Here is a 14181-nt window from a genome sequence, read left to right as displayed (position 1 = left end):
CACACTACAATACATATAATACACAACATGATTACAACCTTCTAATCTAAATCACTGGTTTCTTCTTCTTCGGACTTGGTTCGTTTTCCTAATTTTCTAGGAATATATGGTGTTCCTCTAATACGAGCTGTCATTTTCCATAATGGTTTAGAAAAACCTGGTGGTTTAGAGGTTCCCGGATCATTGTTACATTTTAGGAAATACGGATGTTGTCGATACATATAAAGTTCATCGGGGTTGGAATCGGGTTTCTCTACTGGTTTCTTCTTCTTCGGACTTGGTTTGTTTTCCTAATTTTCTAGGAATATATGGTGTTCCTCTAATATGAGCTGTCATTTTCCATAATGGTTTAGAAAAACCTGGTGGTTTAGAGGTTCCCGGATCATTGTTACATTTTAGGAAATACGGATGTTGTCGATACATATAAAGTTCATCGGGGTTGGAATCGGGTTTCTCTATTTTTATACCTTTTTCCTTATTATTTTCTTTCGCTTTATTAAATTGGGTCGAGGTAATTTATATAACATCATCGAAATCCTCATCGGGATCCGATTCATCGGAAAATTGGTAATCTTCCCAATATTTTGCTTCCTCGGCGGAAACACCATTGACCATTATTAACTTTGGTCCGTTGGTTGAGGATTTTCTTTTATTTAATTAATTTACTATAGGTATCAATATTTCATCATCCGGAACCTCTTCTTCTTCTAGTTCCTCCTCTTCCGATTCATCCTCTTCTGGTTCCTCTTCTTCCGGTTCCTCCTCTTCCGGTTCCTCCTCTTCCGGTTCCTCTTCGGGAATTTGTGAATCATCCCAAAATATATTCGACTATTCATTATTATTAGGTGAATCAATGGGATTTGTACTATAGGTAGACATCTATCACACAATATCAAACACGTTAAGAGATTAATATATCACATAATATTTACATGTTAATAATATATAGTTTCCAACAAAAAAAATGTTAAGCAATCATTTTTGAAGAAAAACACTGTCGAAGTCCAGACTCACTAATGCATCCTAACAAACTCGGTAAGACACACTAATGCAATTTTCTGGTTCTCTAAGACCAACGCTCGGATACCAACTAAAATGTCCCATTCATATTGATTATAAACGTTCCATATTAATTGATTTCGTCGCGAGGTTTTGACCTCTATATGAGACGTTTTTCAAAGACTGCATTCATTTTTAAAACAACCATAACCTTTATTTTATCAATAAAGGTTTAAAAGCATTACGTAGATTATCAAATAATGATAATCTAAAATATACCGTTTACACACGACCATTACATAATAGTTTACAATAAGAATATATTACATCAAAAATAACTTTCTTGAATGCAGTTTTTACATAATATCATACAAGCATGGACTCCAAATCTTGTCCTTATTTTAGTATGCAACAGCGGAAGCTCTTAATAATCACTTGAGAATAAACATGCTTAAAGCGTCAACAAAAATGTTGGTGAGTTATAGGTTTAACCTATATATTATCAAATCATAATCATAGACCACAAGATTTCATATTTCAATATACATCCCATACATAGAGATAAAAATCATTCATATGGTGAACACCTGGTAACCGACATTTACAAGATGCATATATAAGAATATCCCCATCATTCCGGGACACCCTTCGGATATGATATAAATTTCGAAGTACTAAAGCATCCGGTACTTTGGATGGGGTTTGTTAGGCCCAATAGATCTATCTTTAGGATTCGCGTCAATTAGGGTGTCTGTTCCCTGATTCTTAGATTACCAGACTTAATAAAAAGGGGCATATTCGATTTCGATAATTCAACCATAGAATGTAGTTTCACGTACTTGCTTCTATTTTGTAAATCATTTATAAAACCTGCATGTATTCTCATCCCAAAAATATTAGATTTTAAAAGTGGGACTATAACTCACTTTCACATATTTTTACTTCGTCGGGAAGTAAGACTTGGTCATTGGTCGATTCACGAACCTATAACAAATATGTACATATATATCAAAGTATGTTCAAAATATATTTACAACATTTTTAATACGTTTTACTATTTTAAGTTTATTAAGTCAGTTGTCCTTGTTAGTAACCTACAACTAGTTGTCCATAATTAGATGTACAGAAATAAATCGATATATATTATCTTGAATCAATCCACGACCCAGTGTATACATGTCTCGGGCTAGATCACAACTCAAACTATATATATTTTTGGAGTTAGCTGTACAGGGTTGAGGTTGATTCCAAAAATATATATAGTTTGAGTTGTGATCTAGCCTGAGACGTGTATACACTGGGTCATGGATTGATTCAAGATAATATATATATCGATTTATTTCTGTACATCTAATTATGGACAACTAGTTGTAGGTTACTAACAAGGACAGCTGACTTAATAAACATAAAATAGTAAAACGTATTAAAAATGTTGTAAATATATTTTGAACATACTTTGATATATATGTACATATTTGTTATAGGTTCGTGAAACGACCAGTGGCCAAGTCTTACTTCCCGACGAAGTAAAAATCTGTGAAAGTGAGTTATAGTCCCACTTTTAAAATCTAATATTTTTTAGATGAGAATACATGCAGGTTTTATAAATGATTTACAAAATAGACACAAGTACGTGAAACTACATTCTATGATTGAATTATCGAAATCGAATATGCCCCTTTTTATTAAGTCTGGTAATCTAAGAAATAGGGAACAGACACCCTAATTGACGCGAATCCTAAAGATAGATCTATTAGGCCTAACAAACCCCATCCAAAGTACCAGATGCTTTAGTACTTCGAAATTTATATCATATCCGAAGGGTGTCCCGGAATGATGGGGATATTCTTATATATGCATCTTGTTAATGTCGGTTACCAGGTGTTCACCATATGAATGATTTTTATCTCTATGTATGGGATGTATATTGAAATATGAAATCTTGTGGTCTATTATTATGATTTGATAATATATAGGTTAAACCTAAAACTCACCAACATTTTTGTTGACGTTTTAAGCATGTTTATTCTCAGGTGATTATTAAGAGCTTCCGCTGTTGCATACTAAAATAAGGACAAGATTTGGAGTCCATGCTTGTATGATATTATGTAAAAACTGCATTCAAGAAACTTATTTTTGATGTAATATATTCTTATTGTAAACCATTATGTAATGGTCGTGTGTAAACGGTATATTTTAGATTATCATTATTTGATAATCGACGTAATGCTTTTAAACCTTTATCGATAAAATAAAGGTTATGGTTGTTTTAAAAATGAATGCAATCTTTGAAAAACGTCTCATATAGAGGTCAAAACCTCGCGACGAAATCAATTAATATGGAACGTTTATAATCAATATGAACGGGACATTTTAGTTTACTTGTTCAAAATCAGTATATGTGATTTTCAAAGTAAGCAGGTCAGCAACTAAGGAGTTAAACCTAATGAAGGTTTGCTTAAGGGTCTCATTCTTATAGGCAAAGAACATCTATATAAGTAAACCATACTCTCTTTTCAAAGCAATAATCTTGTTCTGCCTAACCTCATCCATGCCTTCATAAGTAACATCTATATAGTCTAACATAAGCTTAACATTCAGTTTTCCCTTAATCAGTTTGAACAAGTGGTTAGGTAATGTTATAGCTAACAGTGTTCTGATCTTAGTGTCAAGTCCAACACAACGTTTATCCTCAGCATTCCATTTTGTTGGAGTAAGAATAACCTCTCTTCCAGGAATGGCAGGAGTGTCAGCAATAGCTGGAATACTACCAATAGTCTCAGTTGGGATAAATAGACCATCTGTGGCAATACCAGGCATGAGTGTGTCAAAAGACTCCAGGTGAAGCATGAACCTTGCCTTCCAAGTTTCATACTCATCTTCATCAAATTTGGGTGGTCTATTGGATGAGCCATTTTTAAGGTAAGCTGTATTTGAATATGCAGCCATGAGAGAATTCAGATCCAAGATATTAAATTATCAAGACTGAAGCTCTGATACCAGTTGTTGGTCTCTTGAATAACAACAGGAGTATTGTAGAAGGGGGGAGGGGTGAATACAATTTCTTTTAATTAACTAACCAATTAAACACAGTTTAGTATTCAAGCTTGTAGTTTAAATAGAGTCAAAGGTAATTTTTCAACTGTTATTCTTTATTGATTAAATCACAAAGAATTACAACTATCCTTGGCGGAATGATAGTTGGTTGATACAGATTTACCTAAGTATAGCTATGAGGATAAACTTAAAGCTATTACACGTTTTGGACTCTAGATAATAAAACTCACACCACTAGTTGTTACAATAGTGGATACAACAATTTATAGTAGTCCTATTAACCGTGTAATGGTTCTATTATCCACTGGTACATAGGATGTCTGTACTTGTGGGGACAACTGCATCAGAGAGCGTGCTCTCCTCTTTTCTCTTTGGTAGCTATTTGCAGGAACACCCCAATTTGGTTTGGCGTTTAAACAAATAGAATGTTGTGTTCCCTAGGCATTGACAAAGTATAGCACATGTTTGCACATGCGTTAAACTTTTGCATTCCCACGTGGTCTTGTAAGGCTACTTGTCAGCCGCCGACGCGTGTCCTTTCCTGTTCAACTTTGTCTTTGACTTCTGTTGAATAGTACAATTGATGTAGACCACTCAGAAAACCACCATGCTTGTAATGGAGCATGGTTGTCTTGTGTTGTATGCTGCTTACCAGGTTTACTGGTTCTTCTTATGCTGAGTCACTTGATATTCTTGAATTGCTGGGTACTCATCCTGTGCTGATTCGAAGAATACGCTCTACCTTGTGCTGGTAGACTAGGCAGCATACTAAACACCTGACATAGCAATATTTGTTGTCTATACATAATCAAACTTGTGCTAGCTGCACATAACATTTTAGTGCAAATAAATTACAGTTTTGTCATAATTAAATCCTTAATTATTTTAGGGACTCAACACTAACGTCCTGAACTAGCATATAACAACAACTGACAATATGAGGATCGACGGCTTGTACGATCACACGACTTAGCTAATCAGGCTACAGTCTACCGATAGTCCGCTTTACTGATTCAACTGCATAACTATCCAGACGTAACACAAGCGTCCTTCTATGCAATACTGAACAATCAGTAACATCATGACCCAATCAGGCTACCACGGTCGACCTCACACCAACCCTACCTTGCCGCCTCGGTGGGTTCCCAACCTTGCCGCCTCGGTTGGTGTCCAACTAATAGTGCGCACATAAGATTACAGATAATCAGTCATGCAATCGTCCTAACTAGCATGGCAATATCTACCTACACATGGTATTCATACTAAGCATAAATATAATAATAAAGAGTCTAAACAAGTAGCGTGTCAGCTATTTAATACTCTATCCGGAGATAGACTCACTCACCGAATACTATCACTAGCTCAGATAATCTATCACTGAGCTGCTTTCTTTTCCTTGTCACCTGAACATAAGGCAAATCAAGTTAGTTTCTGCCCGTTAGCACTAAACAGCACACTACAACAATTTAGTATCAAAAAGCTCCACTAAAAGCCCACCTAACACTTATGCATTTTCAGAATTTACATCCTGATTATCATACTTAGACATCAATACTTAGTAAAATATTATGCCCTCAAAGACACTCGGTCGACTGACTCACACAGTCGATCGATTGTGTCCACACACTCGGTCGTGTGTCCACTCACACGGTCGAATGACTAATTTTAAATCATCTGATCAGAACTCAGACACACTCGGTCGAGTGTATCACTCAACCGGTCGATCGTCTACACATTCGGTCGAGTGTCAAGTGACACTCGGCCGAGTGTGTTCATCTGATGAAGAAGATGAACACAGCTACGGGTTTAACCCAAAATTCGCCATTTCTTGTTCTAGATCTCGTTTCTTTCCTCAAAACTGACCAAATCAAGTACACTAAACATCAATAAACACAAACTCACAAGATTTTGTCACTAACAACATCAAAATCAACCATTTTGACCCAAATTTCACTTTTAACAAACTTGACACAAAAACCTCATTTTCTCAAAGATTAAAGCTTGACACACTTTGATTCTTACCTTAAAAGATTCAGTAAACTGTAAGGAACAAGATGATATGAATGATTTGAGCTCTAGAACACAAATTGGAAATCTAGATTTTGATGGAATGAGATTGAGAGTGTACGGGATGTTTGGAAAATTCTAGTGAAATGGAGAGAAGAAGGTTGCACTATACACTTATTTGGGGTTAAAATCCCATACCCCATCACACACGGGTATTTACCAGTTATCTGATAACTTTCATACTTAATTTGACTGCCCTAACGTAGTCCAAATTAAATTAACGAACCTGTTCTGTGACCCTTGTCACAAACTGGTCTTAACCAAATAATAAAATAACACTAAACATTAAATTAAAATAAAAGCATAATTAACCACACAATTATGCCTAAGAGCAAAAAGATCATCTTACATCTATGCCGAACTGAGAATGTTACACAAAGAGTTGGAAAAAGGAGCAAAAAAACTAACACTATTTTGAGTTGAACCCGGACCTACAAATATACTATAGGAATCTAAACCATTCAGCCGTTGTCACATTCATTTTCAATGTGCATACTTTTTAAACCTTAAAATGGGTGATTTAAGGAAAAACTAATTTTCAATGTTCATACATTGTGTTATTATTTAAACCTTAAAATGGGTGATTTAATTAAAATGGGTGATTTAAGAAAATATAAGCAAAAAATGATGTTAAGTACTTTAAATACAAACTCTAGTCTCTTAGTCAACACACAAGTAAAGGAATTCGTTCAAGGAATTCGTTCAAGGAATTCATACATGATTTCAAGTTAAGATATTCTTAGACCAACACATGTAAATTCAAGCCGTCAATTTGTTCAGAACATTCAATCAGGGGTGGATTTGAGGGCGTGCAACATCTGCGCTTGCATGGAGCCTATAATCTAAAGGGGCCTATTAACCTAATGTTTTAGTATATATTAGAAACTAGTAAAATGACCCGTGGAACCACGTGTATTTAAACAAAACTGTTTAATGATATGTTTTAGGTATTAAGTGAACGTAAATGCTAAAGCAATTTAGTTTACTGATGTGCAGCGAGGTGTATATAAAATAGTTTATATTTTACTAGGAAAAACTATTAAATACGATACAATTTTACACAAGATATTTATTTATTTATAGAATGGATATACTTAAACCTTGCTACAACACTTATAGGCAGTGTACCTAATCGTACAGTAGTGTATTTTTTAGTAAGTCCGGTTCGTTCCACAGGGAAATCTTTAAACAAAACTCAACGCTATATTAGTTTACTTTTATAAAAATACAAATATATATATAAGTAATATTATTATTATAAAGGGGGGTTTTTACCGTTTAATGACCGGTTTGTCGATTTTAAGATTTTAGTCGCAGTTAAAACCTAATGTAAAATAATAAATACAAGACTTAAATTAAAGCGTAAAGTAAATAACGATAATGAAATTGCGAATAATAAAAATGCGATAAAATAAACTTGCGATAATTAAAAAGTACGATAATTAAAAGTGCGATTAAATAACAATAAATAAAAGTGCGATAATTAGAAGTGCAATTAAATATAAAATAAAGGAAATTAAATATGAAATAAAAGAATTATGCTTATTTAAACTTCCGTAATCATGATGTTTGACGTGTTGATTTTAGTTTTATGCCCATGGGTTAATTGTCCTTTGTCCTGGATTATCTAATATGTCCGTCTGGTTTTTGTCCATAACAGTCCATCAGTCATAAATATAAAGTGCAAGTGTCCTTGTCAAATTATTATTATACCCGAAGTTAAATATTCCAACTAATTGGGGATTCGAATTGTAACAAGGTTTTAATACTTTGTTTAATGAATACACCAGGTTATCGACTGCGTGTAAACCAAGGTTTTACTACTTTGTTAACAATTACACCAATTACCCTTGAATGTAATTTCACCCCTGTTTTAATTATTCTAGTGGCTATTAATCCATTCCCGTGTCCGGTTAAATGAACGATTATTCGTACATATAAATACCCCGCCCATCGTGTCCGATCGAGTGTATATGGTAATTTATAGGGACGCCCAATTGTAAATCTTTATATTAACATTAACAAACTTTCATTTAGTTAAACAAATATAAAGCCCATTAATAGCCCATAGTCTAATTTCCACAAGTGTCGTTCTTTTGTCCAAACCCCAATTATGGTACAAAGCCCAATTACCCAATTTTAGTAATTAGCCCAACATCATGATTACTTCGTTTTAAATAAGCATAATAATAACTTAGCTACGAGACATTAATATAAAAAGGTTGAACATAACTTACAATGATTAAAAATAGCGTAGCGTTACACGGACAGAATTTCGACTTACACCCTTACAACATTCGCTAACATACCCTTATTATTAGAATTATAATTAAAATTAAAATATAAATTATAAATATAAATATAAATTTTACGTATGAAGAGGAAGAAAAAGATGATCAAATTTTGATCAGAATTCGGTTGGCTTTATAGCCAGAGTTGAATTTTGGGGCTCCGCGACTCGCGGCAAAATGCTCTTCAAACTCCGCGAGTCGCGGAGGATGTATTTACAGCTCACACCCTTGGAGTTTCTTGCTGCCGACGGTTTTAATAATATATATAATATATATATAATTAATATAATTAATTATATATTATATTATATTTATATACATAGTTAACTTGTAATTTTTAGTCCGTTGCGTCGAGCGTTAAGAGTTGACTCTGGTCCCGGTTCCGAATTTTCGAACGTCCTCGCGTACAATTTAATATCTTGTACTTTGCGTTTTGAATCTTGTACTCTTGTGATTTCGAGACGTTTCTTATCAATAATTGGAACCTTTTTGATTGTCTTTTGTACTTTTGAGCTTTTTGGTCGTTTGCATCTTCAATTCGTCGAATCTGTCTTTTGTCTTCACCTTTTATTATTTAAACGAATATCACTTGTAAATAGAACAATTGCAACTAAAAGCTTGTCTTTCTTGAGGAATAATGCTATGAAATATATGTTCGTTTTTAGCATTATCAAATATTCCCACACTTGAGCGTTGCTTGTCCTCAAGCAATATTGTCTTGAAATACTAGAATCACTTCTTTATTCTTCACACTTTGTACATCAGTGATTTCTATACGGCGGTATAAACAATGGTAGTAACTATATGGTTTACAGTCCCACATGACTATAAAAATTTAGATCCATTAAGGAAATTGGATCTTTATGAAAGCATTTGATCTTTTGAAAATTAAATCTAGTTTTTACCCTAGATAAGTTTTCCGGAATAACCCTTTACCGGTGTTTGCAAAATATTTTTGTGGGTTTGGTGGGTTTCAGATTTGAAAATTTTAGCTCAAAACTTGCGGTTTTGTGTCACCCACTTGCTAACCTTATATTTGGAAAGCAACACGTCCAGTTTACTTGTTCCGTATATTACCTTTCGGCAAACTACCGTCCGGTTGTAAAGGAAAGCGTTGAACAAGCAACTGTTAAGGCAATGTCCCGTGACATGCTTTTGATTATGGTCTATAACGTGTCGGACGCAATTACTATCCTTGGTAGGAGCAATAGTAAAGCTCACCCTTATAATTTTTCGGTCTGGCACAAGGTCCTGTCTTTGACCATGCTATGCAACCACCGTTCTTACGGTTGACACCCGATTTAGTTCAGGTGACCTAATGAATTCCAGGTGAATTCCTAGGATTTTACGTTCAATGGTAATGAACGCATTGAAAATAGGGTTTTCAGAAAACAAATCGGTTTGTAATTTTTGATCAAAATATTTTCTCGTTTAAGCTCGAGTTTAGATATCATTGAATTCCATGAGTTTGTAATTCTCAATCTTTAAGGTCAATCTCTAGGATTGAGTAATATCAGTCTTAAAAGCTGATTTTTAATCTTTAAGGAGATTATCCTTTCTGGGGATCTGATTCATTAGTCTTATCAAGCTAATTTGCACGGTGCCTCCCCATTGTACGAGATAAATCCTTCTCATGGTTAGGATAAATCTGACCACTTGGCGACCCTGTTTAATGCTGAGGTCCGTGGATTTCCTGCTGATTTTAGTGATGACTTTTCTAGATTTTTCGTCAACCTACAGCTGGTCTGGACGACAACTTCATGACCTAAATCAAGAAGCGCGTTTCTTTTTCGGAAGACTTTACTTCCTTTTTAATGATGGAATTGATTCATCGTGTAGATCCATCTCTTCTTTTCTTTCATTGGGTAAAACAGTTTAGTTTAGTTCAAAGCAAAAGTATTTTCAGTTATTTGTTACAGATATATGTGACATATGTTTAAAATAACTTGGTAAATTTTCCCACACTTGGCTTTTATTTTCCTTTTTATCGTCCTCTATTCCATTTTAAATGAATTTTAACATTTTAGTTTGTTTCTCAATTTATGTCCTTTCCGAGGTAACAATAATTTCGGTGTTAAAACCTAGTTTTATCGTTCATAAATATGTATAAACATGAATTGAATTCATTTAATTGAAAAATTTTACTAGAATTGGGTAGTCAGTATATAAGACTAGGGCTGTTCTTTTTTTATCAGAGAGCACTAGATTCTAATACAACTACTGCTTTACTAGTATTTTTAATGGTAACCAAGTGTTTAATATAAAAATTTTAAAATCCGAAAGAATTTAACCCCTTCCCACACTTAAGATCTTGCAATGCCCTCATTTGCAAGAAATCAGTAACAATTTAAATTATTGAGGGTGATTTGTGTGAAAATGATTAAATTTTTACCAAAGTTTCCAAATATATTGGCGTTTGTTTGCTGAATGATAAATGGTGCACATCATTTGTTCATTCCGTCTTGTTGTTATTTCACATATATTTTGCATCTTGTCGTCAAAATTAGTTGCTTTTGCTGAACTTAATGCCAGTCTTTGAAAATGCGTTGTTTTACCCTGTTGTGTACATAAGATAAACTGCAAACATATATACATATTTTTGAAGTTTGGTATATTACCCCACATTCAAAAATTATTAAAATCTAAGAATAAAAGTTAGATAATTATAAAAATTATTACAATATTAACAAAAATATTAAATGTATCAATAATTACAAATTACAAAAAAAAAAAAAATAAGTATACTAAGGATGATATTGGTACCAATAGGGGTTCCAGGCATAACCATAAGTGCTATAGAATGCTTCGGCAGGGTCATACGTAGGATATGGTGGCTGCATCTCTATCGACCAAGGAGGGAAGACGGGTTTCGGTGTAGGAATATAGTTTCTACCTATATGTTGGCAATGCGCTATGATCTGGTTCTGATGAACTTGCCAATCTTCAAATGCTCTCTGTCTAGCATTTTCGTATTCCTGAGAAGCTATAAACCTATGCATTTCTTGCATCTCATTCCCCCCTCCTACATTACCTTGTTGCTGGTTTCTCTCCACCTGTGGATGTCTACCATGGTATCGTACTGCGGCGTTATTCCGCCTCTTCAAAACTTTCGCACCATGGTATACATTTAAACCTATAGTATCGCGGGGTTCCGGCTCTTCTAGTAATAATCCCCCCAGACTTATATCCACACCGAGATATTCACCAATCAAAGTAATAAAAATACCACCTCCTATTATGCTATGTGGTCGCATCCCCCGAACCATAGCTGATAAATAATAACCCACACAATATGGTATACTTACAGCGCTCTGTGGGTCTCGAATACACATATGGTAAAACAAATCTTGTTCATTTACCTTTTCTTTGTTTTTACCCCTTTGTGTAATCGAATTAGCTAAAAACCTATGTATTACTCTTAATTCGGCTCTATCTATATCCAAATAAGAGTAGTTTCCCCCTTTGAAACGGTGATGGCTTGTCATTTGACTCCACACACCGTGTGTATCAAAATTCTCATCTATCTTTCTACCGTTTAGTATCAATCCTCTACAATCGGCAGACGCTAACTCCTCAGGCGTATATATACGTAAAGCCTGAGCCATGTCCAGTAAAGACATGTGGCGCATCGAACCGCCTAACAAAAATCTAATAAAAGAACGATCGGTTAAACTAGCTACCCGATCATTCAACTCTATACTACATAACAACTCTTCACACCATACTTTATATACAGGTCTGCGTATGGTGAATAAACATATCCAGTCATTAAAAGAAGAATTACCATACCTCTGTACCAGTAATTCCCTAATTGGCTCGGCCAATTCTATGGCTTCTAAGGGTCCCCATTCTATGACCCTCGGTACCTCAACAACCTTGGAATGAAGAGTATGCAAACCCCGTTGATATTTTGGATAATCTATCCAAAGTCTGTCAAATCTCAGGTTCGGGTGCAACTCTTCCAAATGCATATCGGAAAAGGTCATGACTGGATGAGGTACATCCTGCTTGTAGTAGTTATCTACCTCCTGTTGTTCCAAATTCTCAGCAGGAGCATTGCGGGCTTGGGATGAAGATTCACCCCTTTTATTCTGTGAAATAGATTTCTTAGTTATATGATCTATTCCATTCATAAGATAGTCGGTCTAATTGATTTTCCATGGCTCCAAAGGCGTAACCTCGAGCATTCAGTGTCTTTTCTTCTAAACATATGAACGGTCCGTCTCTGCATAAAGTAACAAATTCGGTATTTGAATAGGTTTGATTATTTGAACATTTACCTCCATGTGACCATTTTCCGCATTTGTGACATCTTTCTAGGTGTCGTGCTCTTCTTTTCGCTGCGGATTTTGATTTTCCTTTACCAAATTGTAACTTATTATCTTCGCATCTGGATCCTTTTCTAACTCCGTCCATTCTTTCTCTGATTACTGATACTAATTCGCTCGGTAGTATGTCATTATTACGTTTAGTGATCAAAGCGTGTAGCATTAGACCATGGTTTAGTTCACAGGCAGTCTTCATTTCGTAAAAACCTAAAAAAAATAAAAATTCAGAATGGGGGGAGAAGACTAGTTCTTTAGGGTCTGCTAGGGAAAGACCATACGTGTTCCATTTTCGAGAACTACACGAAAACAGACAATCTAACTCTAACAGAAATATATATTATCCTATAAAGACTTGATTCTCCCCACACTTAGTTAGCTGTGGTATCGAAATTGTGATTAACTTCGTTGTCGACTTCCATCGGACCATGTATGTAATGTTTAACTCTGTGACCATTAACTTTAAATTCAATCCCATTTGAATTTATTAATTCTATCGTTCTGTATGGGAAAACTCTTTTGACTATGAATGGTCCAGACCATCTTGATTTCAATTTTCCAGGAAATAGCTTGAATCGTGAATTGAAAAGAAGAACTCTGTCTCCTTCTTTAAATTCTTTTGAACTTCTGATTCTTTTATCATGCCATTTCTTCGTTCTTTCTTTATAGATTAATGAATTTTCGTATGCTTCATGTCTTAATTCTTCTAATTCGTTTAGTTGACTTAATCGTAGACGTCCGGCTTCATGTAAATCAAGATTACATGTCTTCAAAGCCCAAAATGCTTTGTGTTCAATTTCTACTGGAAGATGACATGCTTTTCCATAAACAAGTCTAAAAGGTGTGGTTCCAATTGGAGTTTTGTAGGCTGTTCTAAAAGCCCAGAGTGCATCCTCCAATTTAATGGACCATTCCTTTGGATTTGACCCTACGGTTTTCTCTAGAATACGTTTTAAAGCTCGGTTGGTATTTTCAACTTGTCCACTTGTTTGTGGATGATATGCAGTGGAGATTTTATGAGTTACTCCATATCTTTTAAGAACTTTCTCAAGTTGATTATTACAGAAATGAGTACCCCGATCACTTATTAAAGCTTTCGGTGTTCCAAACCTTGCAAAAAGACGTTTTAAAAAGTTGACTACAACTCGTGCATCGTTAGTTGGGAGAGCTTGTGCTTCCGCCCATTTAGATACATAATCAATGGCTACGAGTATATATAGATTATTATGAGATTTTGGAAATGGACCCATAAAGTCAATACCCCAAATGTCAAATACTTCACATACTTGGATGACATTTTGTGGCATTTCATCACGTTGACTTATTTTTTCGGCCCTTTGACATGCATCACAGGATTTGCAAAGAAGGTGTGCGTCTTTGTAAATTGTAGGCCAATAGAATCCAGCTTCATAAACTTTTCTTGCTGTTAGTTGAGGCCCATA

Source organism: Rutidosis leptorrhynchoides, chromosome 3 (genome assembly GCF_046630445.1).
Source record: "Rutidosis leptorrhynchoides isolate AG116_Rl617_1_P2 chromosome 3, CSIRO_AGI_Rlap_v1, whole genome shotgun sequence".
Taxonomy (NCBI): Eukaryota; Viridiplantae; Streptophyta; class Magnoliopsida; order Asterales; family Asteraceae; genus Rutidosis; species Rutidosis leptorrhynchoides.
Note: the sequence above shows the minus strand (reverse complement) of the source record.